Source organism: Callithrix jacchus, chromosome 16 (genome assembly GCF_049354715.1).
Source record: "Callithrix jacchus isolate 240 chromosome 16, calJac240_pri, whole genome shotgun sequence".
Lineage (NCBI taxonomy): Eukaryota > Metazoa > Chordata > Mammalia > Primates > Cebidae > Callithrix > Callithrix jacchus.
In genome coordinates, this window is record NC_133517.1 from 70,186,572 (window position 1) to 70,211,789 (window position 25,218).

The following is a 25,218-nucleotide window of genomic DNA, read 5'->3' on the forward strand; positions in this document are numbered from 1 at the left end:
CTGCTGCCAGGCTGGAGTGCAGTGGCGCAATGTCAGCTCACTGCAATCTCTGCGTCCTGGATTCAAGCAATTCTCCTGCCTCAGCCTCCTGAGTAGCTGGGACTACAGGCACGGGCCACCACACCCAGCTAATTATTGTATTTTTGGTAGAGAAGGGGTTTCACCATGTTGGCCAGGCTGGTCTCAAACTCTTGACCTCATGATCCACCCACCTCTGCATCCCAAAGTGCTGGGATTACCAGCATGAGCCCCCAAAGCCTGGCTTTGTGTTTTATTTAATGCCGGAATATTTGATGGCTAAAAGAGTGCCTAGCACACAGTAGGTGCTCAATATATACTTGTTGAATAAATGTGTCAATGTTTGATGTACATACATTTTATTGTGTTTGGCTTGCTGCCAGCGCTTCCTCGGAATACAGGAGTGCTTCATGAAACGTCCACTAAAGGTCGTAAAATATTCCACCGAAATCATAAGATATTTTGAGTTTTCTTACCTTTATTTTTATAGCAGCTCCTGGAATTTAGCCTGCATCAGACACTCTGTAAGTTGACCCTGTTTATCTATTCAGCTTTACTTCTCCCTTCTCTCTGCTTTGTATTTGATTCTCTAGTACTTTCAACTGACTGTAATCTGACCAGACTCCAGATTATCTTATGCCTCTTTGCTTTTGTTCATCTATTACTTCTCTCTGTAATTCCTTGCCCTTCCTTAATTTTTCTGGCCAATTCTCACTCTTTAGGACTCAAGGGTTTCTCCCTAGGAGACTTCCATGAGCCTCATGTTGATTTACATGGCCCCAATTATCTGTTCTTTGTAGTCATTCATGCATTTATCTAGTTCAGTATTTGCCATACTACATGGAAATTGTTTCCTCGTGTGCCCATCTCTCCCCCTAGACTGCAAACTCCTAGAGAAGGGCCCAACAATGAGTTCTGAGGAAGAAGGCAGAGCAATGATGGAAGGCTTCTTAAAGAGGTATCTTCCAAGAGGAGCCCCACTCCCTTTCATGAAGACTCATGCTTTTACACGCAGACTATCTAGGAATATATCTAATGTAGTCATGGAAAGAACAGGGGACTTGAGTACCAGGCTGACATGAGTTTGAATCCTGGCTCCCTATTGACCAGGCTGACATGAGTTTGAATCCTGGCTCCCTATTGACCAGACATGTGTCTTGAAAAACTCTCTGAGCCCCAGTGTTGTCATCTGCATAGTGGGAATAACAACATTGCACTACATATATAAGGTATCCAATATAGTAAGTGTCCAATACATGCTGATTTCTTCACCCTCTTCCATCCCTGGGAAAGAAGTAAAATCATCTACTTTTGGTGCCCATTCATTCCCCCTCAGCTGGAAGCATGAGGTGCATAGCTGCCTGACCTGGGGGAAGGGCTGCAAGCAGTAGGTGTTGTTAGATGTGGTGGGGCTTGTTGACTTCCTCCAAGGGGCCCAGCTAACACCTGCCTGTTCCTTGATAGTCAGGTTCAACTTTTACTTAGCACCACAGGAAGTTGGCTGAACATTAACTGAAGTCTCTCTCAAACAGGAGACATCTTTGCCGGGTCCCTGTCCTTCCTAGCCTCATTCCTGCTCTCCCCTGTGAGCAGGCTGCCCTCCCTTCTCCCCCCAGCACTATTGATGGGCAAGAGTACTCAGAACTACTACCTCTCGGGCCATGTCATGTGCCAGGAGCTGCACCCAGGACTTTAATACAGCAGTCAGCTCCCACTGAATGTTCATAGTCACCCCAGGATAAAGAAGGGATGCTATGATCATTTTCTACTTTGCTGTGATCAGGCTCTGTGAGCTCGAGTTACCCCTTCCCAGTCTCCGCTAGTAGAAGTCATATATCAGTCCTATTGGTCTGTTACAAGGATTCAGAGTTCATAATCATAGGGCTTCACTTACAGGCACAAGGTTTTTTCATAGTTTTCTAAGTATTTCTTTCAGCAAGAATGGAGAAAGTCAAAGAGGGCAAAGGTGAGGGGAGAATATGCCATTTCCTTTTATGTCCTTTGCTCTTATAACCTTTGGCTTTAGTTTCCTTATTGTGTCTGTGAGGATGAAACTAGTGATCAGAGTGGTCCAAAATGGATTTGATGAATCTGATTCCAGTGACACAAGATGAATTGGGTATATTTTTCCCTAAAGATAGAGAGACAATATAACATAGTCTTTAATGGACTCGGGAGCCAATTTTCTTAGGTTCATTCTCTTTTCTTTCACGTGTTGATTTTCAATGAACATCTTGTGTCCAAATTCCATCTTAGTGTTTTATTTTCAAAAAATTTAATTTGAGAATGTTAGCTGTATAAATTTGTTCTTTTAAAAAATTCTTTACTAATTGAAATTATTTCCATCTATGCTATTCCACTGAAACCATCCTTAATATGCACTTAATAACTTCATCATATGTTAATGTTTACTTATCAATTTTTACCTTCTTGGTTTTCCAGCTGTATTTAATGTGGTTGACCATTCATTCTTTGAAATTCTCTTCCACTGGCTACTACAATATCACAAACTTTGTCTCTTTCTTCAGTCTCTGTCTTCTCCACAGTCTTCTCTTCCTTTTATATACCTTTGAAAGTTAATGTTTCCTAGAGATATTTTCTTAACTCACTTCTCTACTGATTCTATGTACTTTTCTTGCTCCAACTCTTCTAATTTTACCCATCTCGATGATTCTATAATTTGTATTTTCTGTTTTGATCTCTTTTCAATCTCCGAGACGTAAATATCCAAATGCCTGATGCATAGTGCTTTCTTTTTTACTCCAAAGCTCTCAAAGGCAACATGTTCAAGAGGAATCTGTCATCAGTCTCCCTACATGTAAGCTTCCCCTTGTGTTCAAGCTAGAGACTTAAGAGTCTTCTTGATCTCTTCTTCTCCCTATCTTCTCCATAATCAATCACCAAGTCATGTGGATTTTGTTTCTAAATATGTTAACTTCTTTTTTCTCTCACTTTATCTCCCTTACTTTGAGGTATCTCAGACCCTCAACCTCTCTCACATAGACTTTGACAATAACCATCTTATATCAGTCAACCTGACCAATAGGCCACCTGTGCTTCATGTAGAATCTGGACAATGTAGAGCACTGAGATGCTCACACTGGTCGTGCATGTATAAGTTGGCATGACTTCCAGGGAAACCGAAGACTTATATAGCCTTTGGCCCAGTAATATATACCAGAACACATGAAAGAAACTCTAGCATGTGTACACAATGATATACACACAAAAATGTTCACAATGGCACTATTTTTAGTAGCAAAATTATGGAAACAACATAAGTGTTTATCCATAACAGAATGGACAAATAAGCCATGGCATATTCATTCAATGAAAATATGATAGTCAAAATGAATGATCTAAAGAGATATTATTGGCAATCTTATAAAAGACTGAGTTTAAAAGAGCAGTTTGTGAAAAAGTTTAATCATTTGATATTATTTAATAAGAAGTTTCAAAACATGCAGTCAATTGTATGTATTATTTATGCATAGAGGCAAATTCAGCAATAGTATTAAACCATGCCTGGGAATGATAAGTATCAAAGTCAGAAAGTGGTGACCCTTGGGAAGAGACATATGCATCAGCAGTGGGGCATATAGGATGTTTCCACCATATCTGTAACGTTTCTTTAAAAAATTTGAATCAAGCATGGCAAAGTATGACATTTGATTAAGCAGGATAGTGAATGCATATCTGTTACTTATATTGTTCTTTATAATTTTCTCTATGCTAAAGCATTTTGTAATTGAAAAAAATCTAACAGTATTACTCTCATGCTTAAAATATGCCAATGACCTCCAGTTGCCTACCAGGGAGCATCCACATTCTTTAATGGAAAGCCCTTTCTCACTTGGAACTTGACAACTTGGATTGGACATTTGCAGTTTTATTTCTAAGAACTATTCCCTGTTGTCAGTGGAGCCTGATTTCTACTTGGGTATCTATGTGGTTTAGGAAAACTGACCCCAAAATCCAATTCTAGATTTGGAGCATGTGACCTTGGCTTAATCAGTTAGCACATTTCTTTCCCCTCACCTCAGGGAATAATCATATGAACTAAGCCAGTTTCAACAGAGCAAACCTCATGTTTCTAATGAGAAACCCAGAACAAAATGCTGTATTTTTCTTTATTTTTTTTTTTATTAGGCCAGCTCCTGTATCAATTAAAATACAAAACAAAACTAAAAAATATAGAAAGGCTGAAACACAAAAGCTCTGCCCACTGCAGTATGTAGCTGCTAAGGTTGCTGTTATTTATTGGCATCAAGCAGGTGTTCCAGGAAAGAACAGAGAAGATGTGTCTGGGAGCCCTTATGTGTACGTCTGCAAGTGGCAGATATCACTACTACACACATGCCATTGTCTGGAACTGAGTTGCGTGGATACACCTAATTGTAAAAAAGGCTGGGAAATATAGAGAATTGTGCCAGGAAGAAGAGAAAATTCATTTATGGAAGACGTAGCTAATTTCTCACAGGCATGAAACGAGAAGTGTTTAGCTAATTCAAGCTCATAGCAGCCATCATTTCCCCTAAGACAGCTTAGACTAATATTGAAATAGAAACCATGAGGAAAGGAGTGATACTGACACTGACCGTGTCTTTGAGGACATGTACTTATGGTACACAACATGAATTTATTGAGGACCTGCCCTAATACAGGTCCTCTTTACTAGACAGCAAAGAGAACTGATATTCTCTTCCTTCTTGCCTGCCTGGAGCCTATACTCTGGAGGGGATAGAGCTAGCAGACCAGACCAAACTGGAAATCTGCTGTGTCTCTATATATTTTAGTGATGTGAGCCAATATATCCCGTGATTGCCCAAAGTAGTTTGTTCTGTATATTTTGTTGCTTTAAATTGAACACATTCTTATGTACAGTTGCTGTCTTCTCATCTCTAACCAAGCAAAATAGCTTGTTCTCTGTATGCAGGGACATATGACGTTTTCCCCTTGGCTTTGTGCATATCTTCACCTCAATTTAAAATACCTTCCTATCCCTGCTCAAAGTCACACAGCTTAATAATGGTAGACATAGAATTTAAATTACTGCCATAATAGGCCTTTTAAACAATGCCTTCTTCTCTTCATTCTTTCCTGCTTAGAATGGGTATTCTTTCTGGTGCATCATGTAAGGGAATGGAACTACATGCATGTAATAATGAGAATATTTATATGTATTTATGGCTATTACAAAAAAAAGATTCTAACATTCTAGAGGAAAATTTATTTCATTTTGAGAAAAGCATAATTTTATTTACTTATTTATGCAAATTTATGGGGTACCTGAGAAAATGTGTTACATGTATTTACTGTGTAGTGACCCAGTCAGGATATTCATGGTGTCCATCACTTGAGTATATTACATTTGTGTTAAGTATAATCATCTTACTTCAGGGGAACATTTTAAAAACTGTTCTGTAGAGATACTCCTTGAATTAAGTTTTCAATTCTGAAACATCAGATCAGCTAGGAATTTGGCAAAAATGCAAGTTCTCAGATGGTAAATGAGACCCCTTGAATCAGAATTCCTGGAGTGGAGCCCACACATTTGTATTTTAAAACCTTTACAACGATACTTATGTACATGCTCAAGCTTGAAAACCACTTTCTTAGGACAACCAGATTTGTGAGTAACCTTGTTTCATGAAACTGTTTAGGAAACACTGATTTAATTGCAACAAAAGCCAAAATAGACAAATAGGATCTAATTAAACTCTAGAGCTTCTGCACAGCAAAGGAAACAATCATTAGAGTGAACCAGCAACCAACAGCATGGGAAAAAGTTTTACAATCTACCCATCTGACAAAGGGCTAATATCCAGAATCTACAAAGAACTAAAACAGATTTACAAGAAAGAAACAAACAAACCTATTCAAAAGTGGGCAAAGGATATGAACAGACAATTTTCAAAAGAAGACATATATGAGGCCAACAAACATGTGAAAACATGCTCATCATCACTTGTCATTAGAGAAATGCAAATCAAAACCACATTGAGATTCCATCTCACACCAGTTAGAATGGCGATCATTAAAAAATCTGGAGACAACAGATGCTGGAGAGGATGTGGAGAAATAGGAACACTCTATGACACTGTTGGTGGGAGTGCCAACTAGTGCAACCATTGTGGAAGACAGTATGGCAATTCCTCAAGTACCTAGAAATAGAAATTCCATTTGACCCAGCAATCCCATTGCTGGGTATATACCCAAAGAATTATAAAATGTTCTATTATAAAGACACATGCACATGTCTGTTCATTGTGGCACTGTTTACAGTAGCAAAGACCTGGAACCAACCCAAATGTCCATCAACAATAAAGAAAATGTGGCACATATACACCCTGGAATACTACACAACCATAAAAAATGATGAGTTCGTGTCCTTCATAGGGATATGGATGAATCTGGAAACCATCATTTTCTGCAAACTGACACAAGAACAGAAAACCAAACACCACATGGTATCACTCATAGGTGGGTATTGAACAATTAGAACACATGGACACAGGGAGGGGAGCATTACACACTGCAGTCAGGTGGTGGGGACTAGGGGAGGGACAACGGGGGGTGGGGAGGGATAAAGTGGGGAGAAATATCAGATATAGGTGATGGGGGGAGGAAAGCAGCAAAACACCTTGCCATGTCTGTACCTATGCAACAACCCTGCATGATCTGCACATGCACCCCAGAACCTAAAGTGCAATAAAAAAAATAAAAAATAAAATAAAATAAAAATAAAAACCTAATCAGGTTTTTATTGCTTGCAGGGCTTTCAAAACGCAATAGGCTACTGTGCATTGTTAATTTCTAAGAGGAAGATGCTTATGTCTCCACTGAATATCTTTCCACCATGAAGTACTCTTCTTCCCCTACTTTTTAAAGTAAAACAATTATTAACACCTGGCAGAAGTAGGAAGAGAGCTTACAGCTTAGAAAAAGTTGACCTAAAATAACGACTAATTTTCATATGTTATTTATTTGTCATCATGCTTATCTTTCTCTCTCCAAGTTGTATGTTTCATCTCAGTGATCACTGATTGAGCTTCATATTTCATATCTGCCCGTGGCCTAATGTTTGTTTACAGAATGAACTCAATGAGTATTGTTAAGTGAGTAGGATTTAATTTATTTGATAAATAGATAACCTTAAGTTTAAAACTGTGGATTTCACATAAGGACATTTACTTAATATTGTTAAACTGTAATTAATTTTTAATACTATTTATGTACTCATAATAAAGAACAGGATATTTGGAGAAGGAAGGCAGTACCATTTCTGGTTCTTAGTCTTACCAACTTATTATCATGAGTAAATAACCTCTCTGTGGCTCAGTACCTTCCTCTGTAAAATGGCAACATAGTGATGTTCACTTCAGAGAACTGATTTGTAAAAGGGCTGGATGAGGTTATGAGAATGTTTTGCGCCGGGCGCGGTGGCTCAAGCCTGTAATCCCAGCACTTTGGGAGGCCAAGGCAGGTGAATCACAAGGTCAAGAGATCGAGACCATCCTGGTCAACATGGTGAAACCCCATCTCTACTAAAAATACAAAAAATTAGCTGGGCATGGTGGCGCATGCCCGTAATCCCAGCTACTCAGGAGGCTGAGGCAGGAGAATTGCCTGAACCCAGGAGGCGGAGGTTGCAGTGAGCCGAGATCGCGCCATTGCATTCCAGCCTGGGTAACAAGAACGAAACTCTGTCTCAAAAAAAAAAAAAAAAAAAAAAAAAAAAAAAGAAAGAAAAGAAAAAGAGAATGTTTTGCAAAATGACATAGAAAGGTTAATTGCAAACTTCATTTGAATCTTCAATTATTTGAGATAGGTCATGCTGTGAATCAACTATGAAGTGCAGAAATTGTCAAGATTAAATATTTCTTTCCAAAGAGCTGAGAGAAGGGGCTGCTTGTTTGTTTCTTTAGTTTTGGAAAGATGCCAGGATGGGCTCATTTTGGGGTTCTCCTCTCATTTGTTCCTTTTACTTTTCCTTTAGTTTCTCCATTCATTAGGATACAGTACTGCAAAGCTTTATGGCATTTTTATTTTGTGGGAGATGAATCTGAATAAAGAATTACAGTTGAATCATTGCTAAGTTTGATGAATGAGCAGCAAAGAACTTTTCAAGATGCCATTTTTTAAGTTTTTACAAAAATGATTGGCTTTCAGTGGTTGCCTCTAAGGAGTTTTAATTTTGAATAATGCATAGACAAATGTACACACACAAATCATTCAGTGTCCACGTCTAAGGGAAATAAACGTGCCTGTGGAGTGAAACTCTACCTTTCTACATCACCAGCTTCCTGGTAGAGCAGAGTTTTTCTTTGTTCAAAGTCTAAGCATTGAATAATTTCTTTTTAGTAGGTAGTTTTAAGACTAGGGAGTATACATTTAAAATGCTGAAACTCAGTTAAGGAATAATCGAATACTATTTTCGACTGAAAGTCAGTTGAGAAATTTATTTCCAGTGATGTGTAAAGGAAAATCAACTGCAGTAATGAGGGAGATGATTTTGCTGATAACTACAACAAATATTTACTACCGACCTGCTATGCACCATGAACTGTGCTAAATGTTTTATACATATAACTTTATTTTGTTCTCCAACAACCTATTACATAGAAATTGTTATTATTCCCATTTTCTAGATTAATAAATTGGTTTAGAGGGGGTCATATAGGTGAAACAACTCACTCAATGTCACAAGTTGTTATGTGGTGAAACTTGCACGATCAGTACAAGGTCCTGGTCTTCCACTCATTGAGTGGTACTAGTCAAGATCTATAAGTTCTTCTGGTCTTAGTTTTTCTAGCTGTGAAGTGAGAATGATTAGGACTAGTCACAGAATATTAGAGGGCATGTGAAAAAGAAACATTGCCTATTTAAAGAGCATGAAAAACTCGGGTTGTAAAATTTTCTCGTGGATAGCTTATTCCTATTCTTTTAGATAACACTAACAAAGTTGACCTGAGAATTGGAGTGCCTGGGACAGAACCTTGTTGGTATCACCTGTTTACTGTATGACATCAGTCAAGTTATTAACTTTTTGTTCCTCATTTGTGAAATATAGTTAATGGATGTGTGTTTGCATGTGTATGTATCCCAACTTAAAATAGTTCAACTTTTCAACTTACAATTTTTCAACTTTATGATGGGTTTATCAGGACATAACCCCATTGTAAGTCGAGGGACGTTTGTGTATATATACATATTTATTTGTGTGTGTGTGTCTGTGTGTGTCTGTGTCTGTGTCTGCCTGCCTGTCCTTCTGCCTGTCTGAGAACAGTACTGGCACAAAAGTGCTTATTACACTTCACTCATTGTTATTAATATTACTATTGTTGCACTTTTCCCTTGAAGGCACACTTTAGATGTGAGCTCAGAAGAAGAAACTGGCAAGGACAGCAAAGAACAGGAGAACATTCTAGCTTCCTTGATAGCATTCAAGGTGCTGTCCTAAGTGAGTTTTCCTCAAGCAAGAGATGTGCTGCCTCTTTTATGCTTTGTTTTTACTACTTGCCTACTCTGTTTACACCTTCCAAGCAAGGACCAATCAGCAAAACACTAAGAGAGTCACTGTCGTGAGGATGATTATGAACTGGCTGAGTCCTTGAAATGTTTATTATTTATGTTTTTAAGGACAGATAATTAAAGGCCCATGAGCATCTGGTCTCTCTCTCAATTCTAAAAGTGGAGTCTTACAGAAATCCACATAGCACTTGGGGTTGTGCACTTGCTTCTAAAGGTTGTCTTAATAAATCAGTGCCCTGGTGTACTTCCTGGGATTTCATGACCATGTGAAATCTCTTAGTCTTTCGAATTTACATTTTCCTGAGTTTGCATGTTTTTGTTGCATCTGCTTTGTTACCAATGTACCATGTCCTTATACATTTGGACTGCATTTACTGAGGCTTGGAATGGTTTCTCAGAAATGCAACATTAAAAACCCGGGGTACGACACTGAGACGTGGAAAGAGCTTCCCTTCTAAGCTCTTCGGGCATGCTGAGAATTAGTCTAGAAAATGATTTTTTCCTCAATTTTCAAAGATAGCAACCTATATAGAATCAGATAATTACATGTAAGAATTTATTAAAGAAACTATCTTGATTGCTAGAAATCCAATCTGGTAGTGTGGAGAGGGCTGCAGTGACTTGCTGCAGCAGAAGTGCTATGGAAATATTTACTAAATACCTTCTGCGTACTGACCATTGAGTGAAGCACTTTCATATCCCTTGTAACATGTGGCTTAGTCTAAGATAATACTTGAATGTAATTCTAACAAATGGATAACCGTGGAATTATCATCATTTTTCAGAGGAAACACCAGAGACGGTAAGAAACTGGGCCCAGAACGTTAAACAGAGTAGACCTGTTTAACTGTTCTGGGCCCAGTTTCTTACGGTCTCTGGTGTTTCCTCTGAAAAATGATGATAATTCCTAATCTGCTACTATGCAACAAATCACCCCAAACTTTAGTGGCTTCAAACAACAAACATTTATTATCTCACTGCTTCTGGCACATAGGAAGAACTGCATAAGTGATTGTTATTCTTGCAAATTATGTTCCTTTCATTGAAACTGTATATCACTAAGTTGGAATGTGATACATAGAATCATGGAAGGTAAAGTCATAGAACAATAATTCAGCCATGTTCATTATTCTAAGTGCTTTACATATATGAAGTCAACTACATTTCACAAGCCTGATGATGTCGATATTAGGATTATCCCCATTTTAGAGAGAGAGAAATTTAGAGAGACATTAAATCTTGCTCAAGTTTAGAAAACAATAAACAAAGCAAGAAGTCAAACCCAGGTAGTCTGGTTGCAGATATTATGTTCTTAACCTCCATTTCATACAGCCTCGGGGCTGGATTAGGAAAGAGCCTGTGTACCATGCCTCATACTTCTTTATCCAGAGAGTAACTCAGAGTGATTGAAAAATATATAATCAGAAAAATGGTTCTTACCACTCTGCAGAGCAAAGAGTGCAGAGATGGGAGACAGACTGGAATAACACAGTACTTTGAAACCGGCATGAAAGCTGTTCTAGCAGGAAGTTAAGCATCATATTAGGAAGTGATGGAAAGAAATACTCAAGAATAACGTTATCTTATTGAAAGTCTGCTGGGCATGGTGGCTTGTGCCTGTAATCCCAGCACTTTAGGAGGATCATGAGGTCAGGAAGTCAAGACCAGCCTGACCAACGTGGTGAAACCTCATCTCTACTAAAAATACAAAAATTATCTGGGCGTGGTGGCTCACATCTGTAATCCCACATACTCAGGAGGCTGAGGCAGGAGAATTGCTTGAACCCAGGAAGTAGAGGTTGCAATGAGCCGAGATCGCACCACTACCCTCCAGCCTAGGCAACAGAGCGAGACTCTGTCTCAAAAAAAAAGAAAAAGAGAAAGTTTTAATTTTTCTTCTGTCAGATACCATTTACTGAAGTCCACCTTCCACTTCTTTCTTCATATATATGTCTCTATATAGACATACAATTTCCTAGCTTCTCTTGCAGTTAACTGTGGTCATGAGCTTTGGGCAGTGAAATGTGAATGGATGTGATATGGCCACTCCATGTGGGTTTCTCTGTGTCATTTCCCCTTCTAGCTGACTGGGATGGCACCCTCCAGACAGACAGCGATGCCACGTGTTCAAGATGGCAGAATCACTATCAGCTTCAATTCCTGAATGACTGCAGAGCAAAATTTCCTACCTGCAACATATAGTCTATTTGCAACCTCCCTGGACTGTTAAATAATGATATATTAAAATATTTGTTGTGTTGAGCCATCCCAAGTTTGATCTATTTGTCATTACAATCTATCCTACTAATATATTTCTGATCAAAATAATGCTAGAATCATGAGATTATAGTCCAGAGTTTTTTTTTTTTTTTTTTTTTTTTTTTTTTTGAGACAGAATCTCACTGTCTCCCAGGCTGGGGTGCAGTGGCATAATATCAGCTTACTGCAACCTTCACTCCTGGGCTCAGGTGATCCTCTCTCCGTAGCCTCCCTGAATAGCTGGGACCACAGGTGTGCATCACCATACTCGGCTAATTATTTTGTATTTTTTTGCAGAGATGGGGTTTTACCACATTGCCCAAGCTGGTTTCAAACTCCTCGACTTAAGAGATCTACCCACCTTGGCCTCCCAAAATGCTGAAATTACACATGTGAGCCATAGTAATAGTTCCTAGCCATAGTCCAGAGATATTTCAAAAACTTTAGTGTGAGTTATTTCTCTTTGCTATAATGCTTATGCTTTTTGAAATCCTTTTCTGCCATACCATGCTTTCTGGGAAGTCATTTTGGACAGACATATCACAGGATGGAGAAATTAAAGAGAGAGAGAATGCATTAAAAAAAAGTAGCGCCAGGCGCGGTGGCTCACGCCTGTAATCCCAACACTTTGGGAGGCCGAGGTGGGTGGATCACGATGTCAAGAGATCGAGACCATCCTGGTCAACATGATGAAACCCCATCTCCACTAAAAATACAAAAAATTAGCTGGGCACGGTGGTGCGTGCCTGTAATCTCAGCTACTCAGGAGGTTGAGGCAGGAGAATTGCCTGAACCCAGGAGGCGGAGGTTGTGGTGAGCCGAGATCGTGCCATTGCACTCCAGCCTGGGTAACAAGAGTGAAACTCTGTCTCAAAAAAAAAAAAAAAAAAACAAGTAGCATTTTATATTTCAGAAATTACAAAAGATGTCTGCCCCAGCAGAAATAGAATGGTGGGCAGTCATTTGTAACCCACTGAACATGAGTTTCTAAAATTTAAGTGTTTTTAACTTACCAAAGTCAACTTATCTGATGAAGTTAGCACAGTGATTACTCCAAATATGTGAAATCCAAATTTCAAACACAATAGCAGGAAATTGGAAATGGGTAGGTATATTTCTGATTGTCAAAGAGTACAAAGTAAAGAGGGGCCCCTGAAGATTGACACCACTGGAGAAACAGAAGAAAAAAAACTGTCCTTTCAAAGAGCAGTCAACCTCAAACTTACTATTAATGACTATATTTCATTTCAGTCTACTCCAGTGATTTTGTTTCCCACAGACTGTGGAATGTAAGCCTTTTTGGACACTGACAGATTTTCCAGCACGAAAAATATCAGGGGATTAACTGACAAATCATGGGTATTTTTGACAAGATAGATTAGCCCTAGAAGTTTTCTCCACCTGAGAAAAAAAGATACCTGCCACCTAAGGGTTACAAAGACTATTGGCAGCTAACCTCAGGCTCCTGTCTTTCTTTACCACTTTACCTTTGCCCTGTTTTTATTAAGTTCTGGGATACATGTGCAAAACGTGCAGGTTTGTTACATAGGTATACATGTGCCATGGTGGTTTGCTGCACCCATCAACCCATCATCCAAGTTTTAAGCCCCAAATGCATTAGGTGTTTGTCCTAATGTTCTCCCTCCCCTTGGTCAGGCCCCAGTATATGAGTTGCCCTCCCTGTGTCTATATGTTCTTAATGTTCAACTCCCACCTATGAGTGGGGACATGCAGTGTTTAGTTTTCTGTTCCTGTGTTAGTTTGCTGAGAATTAGTTCCAGTGTCATCCAAGTCCCTGCTAAGGACATGAAACCATTGTTTTTTATGGCTGCATAGTATTCCATGGTGTATATGCATGACATTTTCTTTATCCCGTCTATCATTGACTTGGCATTTGGGTTGGTTCCAAGTCTTTGCTATTGTAATTAGTGATGCAATAAACATATATGTGCATGGGTCTTTGTAGCAGAATGATTTATAATCCTCTAGGTATGTACCCAGTAATGAAATTGCTGGGTCAAAGAGCATTTCTGGTTCTAGATCCCTGAAGAATCACCACACTGTCTTCCACAATGGTTGAACTAATTTACACTCTCACTAACAGTGTAAAAGCATTCCTGTTTCTCCACAGCCTCATTAGCATCTGTTTCCTGACTTCTTAATAATTACCATTCTAACTGGCATGAGGTGGTATCTCATTGTGGGTTCAATTTGCATTTCTCTAATGACCAGTGATGATGAGCTTTTTTTCATATGTTTGTTGGCCATATACACGTCTCCTTTTGAGAAGTGTCTGTTTATATACTTTGCCCACTTTTTTGAGGGCTTTTATTTTCTTGTAGATTTGTTTAAGTTCCTTGTAGATTCTGGGTCTTAGATCTTTGTCAGATGAGCAGATTGCAAAATTTTTCTCCCAATCTGTAGATTGCCTGTTCACTCTGATGTTAGTTTCTTTTTCTGAGCAGAAGCTCTTTAGTTTAATTAGATCAAATTTGTCAATTTTGTTTTTGTTTCAATTGCTTTTGGTGTTTTCGTCATGAAGTCTTTGCCCATGTCTATGCCCTGAATGGTATTGCCTAGGTTTTCTTCTGGGATTTTTATGGTTTTGGGTTTTACATTTAAGTCTTTAATTCATCTTGAGTTAATTTTTTTATAAGGAATAAGGAGGGGGTCCAGTTTCAGTTTTCGGTATATGGCTAGCCAATTTTCCCAGCACCATTTATTAAATAGAAAGTCTGTTCCCTATTGCTTGTTTTGTCAGGTTTGTCAAAGATCAGATGCTTGTAGATGTGTGGTATAATTTCTGAGGTCTCTGTTCCATTCCATTGGTCTATATATCTGTTTTGTTACCAGTACCATGCTGTTTTGGCTACTGTAGCCTTGTAGTATAGTTTGAAGTCCGATAGCATGATGCCTGCAGCTTTGTTCCTTTTGCTTAGCATTGTCTTGGGCTCTTTTTTGGTTCCATATGACATTTAAAGTAGCTTTTTCTAATCTGGGAAGAAAGTCAATGGTAACTTGATGGGAATAGCATTGAATTTATAAATTACTTTGCTCTGTCCCTGTTTGTACATACATGACTGATAATGGTTTGGCTGTGTGCCCACCCAAATCTCATCTTAAATTCCCACATGTTGTGGGAGAAACCCAGTGGAGGGCAATTGAATCATGGGGGCAAGTCTTTCCCATGCTGTTCTCATGACAGTGAGTAAGTCTCATGAGATCTGATGGTTTTAAAAAGAAGGGTTTCCCTTCACAAGTTCTTTCTCTTTGTCTTCTGCCATCCATGTAAGACGTGACTTACTCCTTTTTGCCTTCTGCCATGATTGTGAGGCTTCCTCAATCACATGGAACTGTAAGTCCAATTAAGCTTTTCTTTTGTAAATGGCCCAGTCTCAGGTATGTCTTTATCAGCAGTGTGAAAATAGAGTAATACAGTAAATTGGTACTGGGAGTAGTGTGCTGCTAACTAGTTAACAGGCAGAGGTTGGAAGAGTTTAGAGAGCTCAAAATAAGACAGGAAAATGCAGGAAAGTTTGGAACTTCCTAGAAACTTATTGAATGGCTTTGACAAAAATGCTGATAGTGATATGAACAATAAGGTTCAGGCTGAAATGATCTCAGATGGAGATGAGGAACTTTGTGGGAACTGGAGTAAATGTGACTCTTGTTATGTTTTAGCAAAGAGACTGCCACCATTTTTCCCTTGCCCTAGAAATCTGTGGAACTTTGAACTTGAGAGAGATGAGTTAGGGTGTATGGTGAAAGAAATTTCTAAGCAGCAAAGCATTCAAGATGTGACTTGGGTGCTGTTAAAAGTATTCAATTTTACAAGGGAAGTAGAGCATAAAAGTTTGGAAAATTTGTAGCCTGACAATGTGATAGAAAAGAAAATCTTATTTTCTGAGGAGAAATTCAAGCTGGCTGTAGAAATTTGCATAAGTAACAAGGATCCAAACGTTAATCCCCAAAAAAATGGGGAAAATGTTTCCAGAGCATGTCAGAGGTCTTCATTGTGGCCCCTCCTATCACAGACCTGGAGGTCTCAGAGGAAAAAGTGGTTTTGTAACCCAGAACCAGGTTACTCATGCTGTGTGCAGCCTAGGGACTTGGTGTCCTGCGTTCCACCCATTCCAGACATGGCTGAAAGGGACCAATACAGAGCTTGGCCTGTGGCTTCAGAGGGTGCAAGCCTCAAGCCATGGCAGCTTCCACTTGGTGTTGAGCCTGCCAGTACACAGAAGTCAAGAATTTGGGTTTAGAAACCCCTGTGTGGATTTCACCAGATGTACGGAAACGCCTGGTTTTCTGAGCAAAAGTTTACTGCAAGGGCAGGGGACTCATGGAGAACATCTGCCAGGGCAGTGCAGAAGGAGCCCCCACATAGAGTTCCTACTGGGGCACTGCCTATAGAGCTGTAAGAAGAGGGCCACCAGATTCCAAACCCCAGAATGGCAGATCCACTGACAGCTTGCACTATGCACCTGACAAGCTGCAGACACTCAACACAAGTACATGAAAGCAGCTGGAAGAGAGGCTATACCCTGCAAAGCCACAGGGGTGGAGACCAAAACCAAAGGAACTGACCTCTTGCATCACTGTGACCTGGATGTGAGACATGGAGTCAAATGAGATCATTTTGGAACTTTAACATTTGACTCCCTTGCTGGATTTTGGACATGCGTGGGACCTGTAGCCCCTTTTCTTGGCCCATTTCTCCCATTTGGAATGGCTGTTTTTACACAATGCCTGTACCCACATTGTGTCTAGAAATTAATTAACCTGCTTTTGATTTTATAGGCTCATTGGTGAAAGGGACTTGACTTGCCTGAAATGAGACTTTGGACTGTGGACTTTTGAGTTAATTCTGAAATGAATTAAGACTTTGGGGGACTGTTGAAAAGGCATAATTGGTTTTAAAATGTGAGGACATGAGATTTGAGGAAGGGCAATGGGTGGAATGACATTGTTTGGCTGTGTCCCCATCCAAATCTCATCTTGAATTCCAGTGTGTTGTGGGAGAGACCCAATAGGTAGTCACTGAATCATGAGGGCAAGTCTTTCCCATGCTGTTCTTGTGATAGTGAATAAGTGCCATAAGATCTGATGGTTTTAAAAAGAGGAGTTTTCCTCCACAAATTCTCTCTCCTTTCCTGCTGCCATCTATGGAAGACGTGACTTGCTCCTCCTTGCCTCCCACCATGATTATGAGGCTTCCCCAGTCAGTTGGAACTGTAAGTCCAATTAAACTCCTTTCTTTTATAAATTGCCTCATCTAAGGTAGGTCTTTATCAGCAGTGTGAAAATGGACTAATAGAATGACACAGAGTAGTCAGAACAGTGCTTATAAATGTGCCAGTGTTAATCAACATAGGAGTTTACGATTTCCTGTTTTTCTGTGATTTCTCATATACTAAAAATATGTGAAGGTAAAATATACAATTTTCATTCAAAATTAACTGATTAACCTCATATTGCTTCCAAGGGCATTTATTGGCGCCTACTATGTGTGAATCCCTCCTATTTCACTTGCTTATGTAAAAGATGATTAGTAAAGTGGTTATGTAACTTAATGTAGGTCGTGCAGTAGGAAGTTACAGACTAACTTTCTAAACTGCTTTACTTCCAGCTTAGTTTCACATTCATGTGTTCAGTCAACAAGCACTTACAGAATCCTGATGTTGGGCCCAAATCTGTGGTAAACACTGAAGATACAGACCTTGTCCCTGCCTTCACAGAGCTCACAGTTCAGGAGAAAAACCAGATTGAATCAAATAACCACACAAAAATTTTCTTATAAAATGAAATCAATGCTACAAGGAAAATAAATAGGGTGATTTGGGCGCATATAATAGGATTTTACCATATCTAGTGATTCAGAGTAATGTCCTCCTATAGAAGAGATGTGGGAACTGCCATGTGAAGTAGCAGCATTAGTTAGCCAGGTGTGGCTGATAAAAGATCACCAACTTATCCAGAAAGAGGTAGGATTGCTTTCCCCATGCATTAAATCTGGACTGGCCTTGACTTTCAGTGTGCAACAGATAAAATGGAAGTTTCTGCTCTTGCTCCTTGGGACTTTGTTCTGAGAATGCCAATTGAAAATGTCTAGTCTAGTCTACTAAAGTATGAGAGGCTGGTAGAAAAGAGAAAAACTGTTCCAGCTGAGTCTCCTGAGTCCAACCAGCTGACAGCCTGCAGCAACTGTGTGCAAGGCCATCTTAGATTACGCCGGCCCATACAGATGCCAAATACCTGTAGCTGTAAAAGAGATTCCAGACAATAATAGAAGAACCAGAGGATTCAAGACGGCGTGGTAAGAACAACCCAGGATTGCAGCTCTCAGTGAATGTGCAGAGGGGGAGTCAAAGCTGCATTTCCAGATGGATCTTTGTTGCCCACAGAACGGGGAAATTCCCAGGTGCAGGAGAGACACAGGACGCCAGCACAGCTGTTTTGGCTGGTGTGGCCACTTTGGCTGGTGCCGCAGTGCAGCGGCACTCCGCAACACTCTGTACAAAATGCACTGGTCTGGGTGCCCTGTTAAACCGGCAATCTGAGACATGGGAGGGCAGATTAGCATATCCATCTGATTAAACGGGACTTGGAGAGTGAGCCAGACCAGGAGATTCATGGGAAGCAGCGTTTGAGCCAGCTCAGTAGGTCACTGCATGGGAAATCACACAGATCCCGGTGCCCTAACAGCAGGCGACTGAAATACCTGGGAGAGAGTCAACCATTCAACTTAAAAAAAAAAAAAATGGCGCTCTGATGCAGGGAGCCAGATGAGCAGGCTTGGTGGGTTTCACACCCACAGGGACAAACAAAACGGCAATTTGAAACACTCCGGGTGGATAGTTTTACTGCGGGCACAGCTGAACTCAGGACAGTGCAGCTCAGTCGGGGAGGGGCGTCTGCCATTACCGAGGCAATCAGCCCCTACTGAGGTACACTCCCATTGCTGACCCAGCCTGCCATTGCTGAGGCAACCCGCCATAACAGAGAGACTCCGCCAAAGGCCAGAGCCCGTGGCAGCAGGGCGGAGACCACGGCAGCAGGGCAAAGCCCGCAGCAACAGGGCAGACCCCACACCAGCAGGGCGGAGCTTCGGCAGGCAAATAGTGACTAGTCTGCCTCCTAGCTGGGCAGGACAGTGCAACAGACACTCATAAAGAAAGCCCCAACTCCCCGAGACAGAGCATCTGAGGAAAAAAAGGGATTTTGTGAGTTCTGCTGCAGCAGACTTAAACGTAGCAGCCTAACAGCCCTGAATGAACAACGGAGCTCACAGCTCAGCACTTGAGCTCCTATAAAGTACAGACTGTCTCCTCAAGCAGCTCCCTGACCCCTGTATATTCAAAGAGTCACCTCAAAACGGACTGATCAGACTGACATTTGGCAGGCATTATTCTGGGACAAAGATAGCAGAAGAAGAAACTGGTAGCATCCCTCACTGTTCTGCAGCTGCTACAGGTGTACCCCAGGCAAGCAGGGCCTGGAGTGGACCTCAGCAGTTGTACAGCAGAGGGGCTAGATTAGTAGAAGGAAAACCAAGTAACAGAAGTACTTCATCATCAACAATCTGGGCGTCCACTCAGAGACCCAATTGAAAAGTCAGCAACTACTCAGACAACAGGTGGATAAATCCACAAAGATGGGAAGAAACCAGCGCAAAAAGGAGAAAAACAACCAAAACCAGAATACCTCGCCTCCTAGAAAGGACCCAAACTCCTCACCAGCAAGGGAACAAAGCTGGACGGAGAATGACTGTGACGAAATGACGGAATTAGACTTCAGAAGGTGGATAATGAGAAACTTCTGTGAGCTAAAAGAACATGTATTAAATCAATGCAAAGAAACTAAGGAACTTGAAAAAAGATATGGGGAAATGATAACAAGAATGGATAACTTAGAGAGGAATATGAATGAATTGAAGGAGCTGAAAAACATAACACAAGAACTTCGCAAAGCATGCACAAGTTTCAACAGCCGAATTGACCAAGCAGAAGAAATAATATCAGAAGTCGAAGATCAACTCAATGAAATAAAACAAGAAACCAAGATTAAAGAAAAGCGCAAAAAGGAATGAACAAAATCTCCAAGAAATGTGGACTATGTGAAGAGACCTAACCTACGTTTGATAGGTGTACCAGAATGTGATGAAGAGAATGAATCCAAGCCGGAAAATACTCTTCAGAATATTGTCCAGGAAAATTTCCTCAACCTAGCAAGGCCAACACTCAAATCCAGGAAACACAGAGAACACCACAAAGATATTCCTCAAGAACAGCAACCCCAAGACACATAATCATCAGATTCACCAGGGTTGAAATGAGGGAGAAAATACTAAGGGCAGCCAGAGAGAAAGGTCGGGTCACCCACAAAGGGAAGCCCATCAGACTCATAGCAGATCTCTCGGCAGAAACTCTACAAGCCAGAAGAGAGTGGGGGCCAATATTCAACATCCTTAAAGAAAAGAACTTTCAACCCAGAATTTCATATCCAGCCAAACTGAGCTTCAGAAGTGAAGGAAAAATAAAATTCTTTGTGAACAAGCAAGTACTCAGAGATTTTGTCACCACCAGGCCTGCTTTACAAGAGCTCCTGAAAGAGGCACTACACATAGAAAGGAACAACCAGTACCAGATGTTCCAAAAACATACCAAATGCTAAAGAGCATCAACAAAATGAAGAATCTGCATCAACTAATGGGCAAAACAGCCAGCTAGCATCGAAATGGCAGTATCAAATTCACACATAACAATATTAACCCTAAATGTAAATGGGCTAAATGCACCAATCAAAAGACACAGACTGGCAAATTGGATAAAAAACCACAAATACCAAGCAAATGGAGAGCAAAAAAAAAAAGCAGGAGTTGCAATTCTCGTCTCTGATACAATAGATCTTTAAAGCAACAAAGATCAAAAGAGACAAAGAAGGTCATTACATAATGGTAAAAGGATTGATACAACAAGAAGAGCTAATGATCCTAAATATATATGGACCCATTACAGGAGCACCCAGATACATAAGGCAAATTCTTAATGACTTACAAAGAGACTTAGACTCCCACACAATAATAGTGGGAGACTTTAACACTCCACTGTCAATATTACACAGATCAACCAGACAGAAAATTAACAAGGATATCCAGGGCTTGAACTCAGACCTGGAACAAGCAAACCTGATAGACATTTACAGAACTCTCCACCCAAAATCCACAGAATATACATTCTTCTCAGCACCACATCACACCTACTCTAAAATTGACCACATAATTGGAAGTAAAGCACTCCTCAGCAAATGCAAAACAACTGAAATCATAACAAACAGTCTCTCAGACCATAGTGCAATCAAGTTGGAACTCAGAATTCAGAAACTAACCCAGAACCACACAGCTTCATGGAAACTGAACAACTGGCTCTTGAATGTTGACTGGATAAACAATGAAATGAAGGCAGAAATAAAGAAGTTCTTCGAAACCAATGAGAACGAAGACACAACATGACAGAATCTCTGGGACACATTTAAAGCAGTCTCTAGAGGAAAATATATAGCAATAAGTGCCCATATGAGAAGAGTGGAGAGATCCAAAATTGACACTCTATCGTTAAAATTGAAAGAGCTAGAGGAGCAAGATCAAAAAAACTCCAAACCTAGCCTAAGATCAGAGCAGAACTGAAGGAGATAGAGACACGAAAAACCTTTCAAAAAATCAATAAATCCAAGAGCTAGTTTTTTGCAAAGATCAACAAAATAGACAGACCACTAGCCAGATTGATTAAAGAGAAAAGAGAGAACAACCAAATAGATGCAATAAAAAACGATAAAGGGGAAATCACCACAGATTCCACAGAAATTCAAACCATCATCAGAGAATATTACAAACAACTCTATGCACATAAACTAGTAAACCTGGAAGAAATTAATAAATTCCTGGACTCCTGTGTCCTCCCAAGCCTAAACCAGGAGGAAGCCGAAACTATGAATAGACCAATAACAAGGTCTGAAGTCGAGGCAGCAATTAAGAGCCTATGACAAAAAAAAGCCCAGGCCCAGATGAGTTCACAGCTGAATTCTACCAAACACACAAAAAGAAGCTGGTACCATTCCTTCTGAAACTATTCCAAATAATCCAAAAAGAGGGAATCCTTCCCAAATCATTTTATGAGACCAACATCATCCTGTTACCAAAACCCTGCAGAGACCCAACAAGAAAAGAAAACTTCAGGCCAATATCCATGATGAACATAGATTCAAAAATCTTCAATAAAATATTGTCAAGCCGATTGCAACAACAAATCAAAAACTTATTCATCATCATCAAGTAGGATTCATCCCGGGGAAGCAAGGCTCATTCAACATACACAAGTCTATAAATGTAATTCACCACATAAACAGAACCAAAAACAAAGACCACATGATTATCTCAATTGATGCAGAGAAGGCATTTGACAAAATTCAACAGATCTTTATGCTAAAAACCCTCAATAAACTTGGTATTAATGGAATATATCTCAAAGTAATAAAAGCTATTTATGACAAACCAACAACCAATATCATAGTGAATGGGCAAAAACTGGAAGCCTTCCCTTTGAAATCTGGCACTAGACAAGGATGCCCTCTTTCACCACTCCTATTCAATATAGTACTGGAAGTTCTAGCCAGAGCAATCAGGCAAGAAAAAGAAATAAAGGGTATTCAAATAGGAAAGGTGGAAGACAAATTGTCTCTATTTGCAGATGACATGATAGTATACCTAGAAGACCCCATCGCCTCAGCCCAAAAACTCCTGAAATTTATAAGCAACTTCAGCAAAGTCTCAGGATATAAAAATCAATGTGCAAAAATCACAAGCATTCCTATACACCAATAACAGACTTAAAGAGAGCCAAATCAAGAACGAACTGCCATTCACAATTGCTACAAAGTGAATAAAATACCTAGGAATACAACTCACAAGGAACATAAGGGACCTCTTCAAGGAGAACTACAAACCACTGCTCAACAAAATCAGAGAGGACAGAAACAGATGGAGAAACATTCCATGTTCATGGTTAGGAAGAATTAATATAGTGAAAATGGCTATACTGCCCAAAGTAATTTACAGAATCAACGCTATCCCCATCAAGCTACCATTGACTTTCTTCACAGAACTGGAAAAAACCACCATGAACTTTATATGGAACCAAAAGAGAGCCTGCATAGCCAAGTCAAATCTAAGCAAAAAGAACACAGTGGGGGGCATCACCCTACCAGAATTCAAACTACAATACAAGGCTACAGTAATCAAAACAGCATGGTACTGGTACCAAAACAGAGATATAGACCAATGGAACAGAACAGAGGCATCGGAGGCAACACAACATATCTACAACCATAAAATATTTGATAAACCTGACAAAAACAAGCAATGGGGAAAGGATTCTCTGTTTAATAAATGGTGTTGGGAAAACTGGCTAGCAATGTGCAGAAAGCAGAAATTGGACCCCTTCCTGACACCTTACACTAAAATTAACTCCAGATGGATTAAAGACTTAAACATAAGACCTGGCACCATAAAAACCCTAGAAAGAAATCTAGGAAAACCATTCAGGACATAGGTGTAGGCAAGGACTTCATGACCAAAACACCAAAAGCATTGGCAACAAAAGCCAAAATAGACAAATGGGACCTAATGAAACTCCACAGCTTCTGCACAGCAAAAGAAACAGTCACTAGAGTGAATCGGCAACCAACAGAATGGGAAAAAATGTTTGCAGTGTACCCATCTGACAAAGGGCTGATATCCAGAATTTACAAAGAACTCAAACAGATTTACAGGAAAAAAACAAACAAGCCCATTCAAAAATGGGCAAAGGATATGAACAGACACTTTACAAAAGAAGACATACATCAGACCAACAAACATATGAAAAAATGCTCATCATCACTGGTCATTAGAGAGATGCAAATCAAAACCACATTGAGATACCATCTCACACCAGTTAGAATGGCGATCATTAAAAAATCTGGAGACAACAGATGCTGGAGAGGATGTGGAGAAATAGGAACACTTTTACACTGTTGGTGGGAGTGTAAATTAGTTCAACCATTGTGGAAGACAGTGTGGCGATTCCTCAAGGACCTAGAAATAGAAATTCCATTTGACCCAGCAATCCCATTACTGGGCATCTATCCAAAGGACTATAAATTGTTCTACTATAAGGCCACTTGCACATGAATGTTCATTGCAGCACTGTTTACAATAGCAAAGACCTGGAACCAACCCAAATGCCCATCGATGAGAGACTGGATTGGGAAAATGTGGCACATATACACCATGGAATATTATGCAGCAATCAAAAATGATAAGTTAGTGTCATTTGTAGGGACCTGGATGAATCTGGAGAACATTATTCTCAGCCAAGTGACACAAGAACAGAAAATGAAATACCACATATTCTCACTCATAGGCAGGTGATGAAAAGAGAACACATGGACACAGGAAAGGGAGTACTACACACTGGGGTCTAATGGGGGAAATAGGGGAGGGACAGTGGGGAGGGGGATCTGGGGAGGGATAGCCTGGGGAGAAATCCCAAATGTGGTTGAAGAGGAGGAAGGCAGCAAAACACACTGCCATGTGTGTACCTATGCAACTGTCTTGCATGTTCAGCACGTGTACTCCAAAACCTAAAATGCAATAAAAAAAAATAACAGAAGAACCATCCTGGGATCCCAGCCCAAATTGCTGGCCATAGAACCACAAGCTAATAAGACAGCTGTGGTTATAAGATATTGACTTTGGGGTAGCATGTTACATGGCAGTCAGTTACTGATACCCTGAGAGAAGTATGGAAGGTGGGACTAAATTCTTAGAAGAAGTAAAGATAAATACAAAGGTCCTGAGGAGGGAAGAATAAACTTTTAGGGAACTGAAAGAAGGATGACAAGATAGAAGACTTCAGAGGGCTAGACAAGCCCCAAGTCTAAAAGCAGTGTCTAAGAATCTGTCAAAAACCTCATCTTTCTTTGTTGTTGTTTGGAACAAAATCTTTCTCTATTGCCTAGGCTGCAGTAGTGCAGTGGCACAATTATAGCTCACTTCAGCCTTGACCTCCTGGGCTCAGGCAGTCAGCCTCCTGAGTAGCTGGGACTACAGGTGTGCACCACCATGCCCAGTGAATTTTTTCTTTTATTTTTTGTAGAGACAGCATCTTACCATGTTTTCCAGGCTGGTTTCAAACTTCTGGGCTCAAGCAATCCTCCTGCTTCAGCCTCCCAAACTGCTGGGATTATAGGCATGAGCTAGCATGCTTGGCTCTGAGCTCAATTTTATCTTCAAAAGAAAGTCATTGTAGAGATTTTGAGCTCGGAAGTGGCATGAATAGACTTGCACATGTGCATATTTTGTTTTTTCAT

General features: G+C 40.1%; 1 long non-coding RNA gene across 1 annotated transcript; it reads left to right on the top strand.

Annotated features, from left to right (window-relative positions):
* The first annotated feature begins 517 nt into the window (after window positions 1–517).
* On the top strand, window positions 518–9,481 carry LOC128929912 (uncharacterized). The gene is made up of 3 exons (XR_008477224.2): window positions 518–976; window positions 8,969–9,039; window positions 9,382–9,481. It is a non-coding gene; the product is annotated as an uncharacterized LOC128929912 (long non-coding RNA).
* Window positions 9,482–25,218: the final 15,737 nt, after the last annotated feature.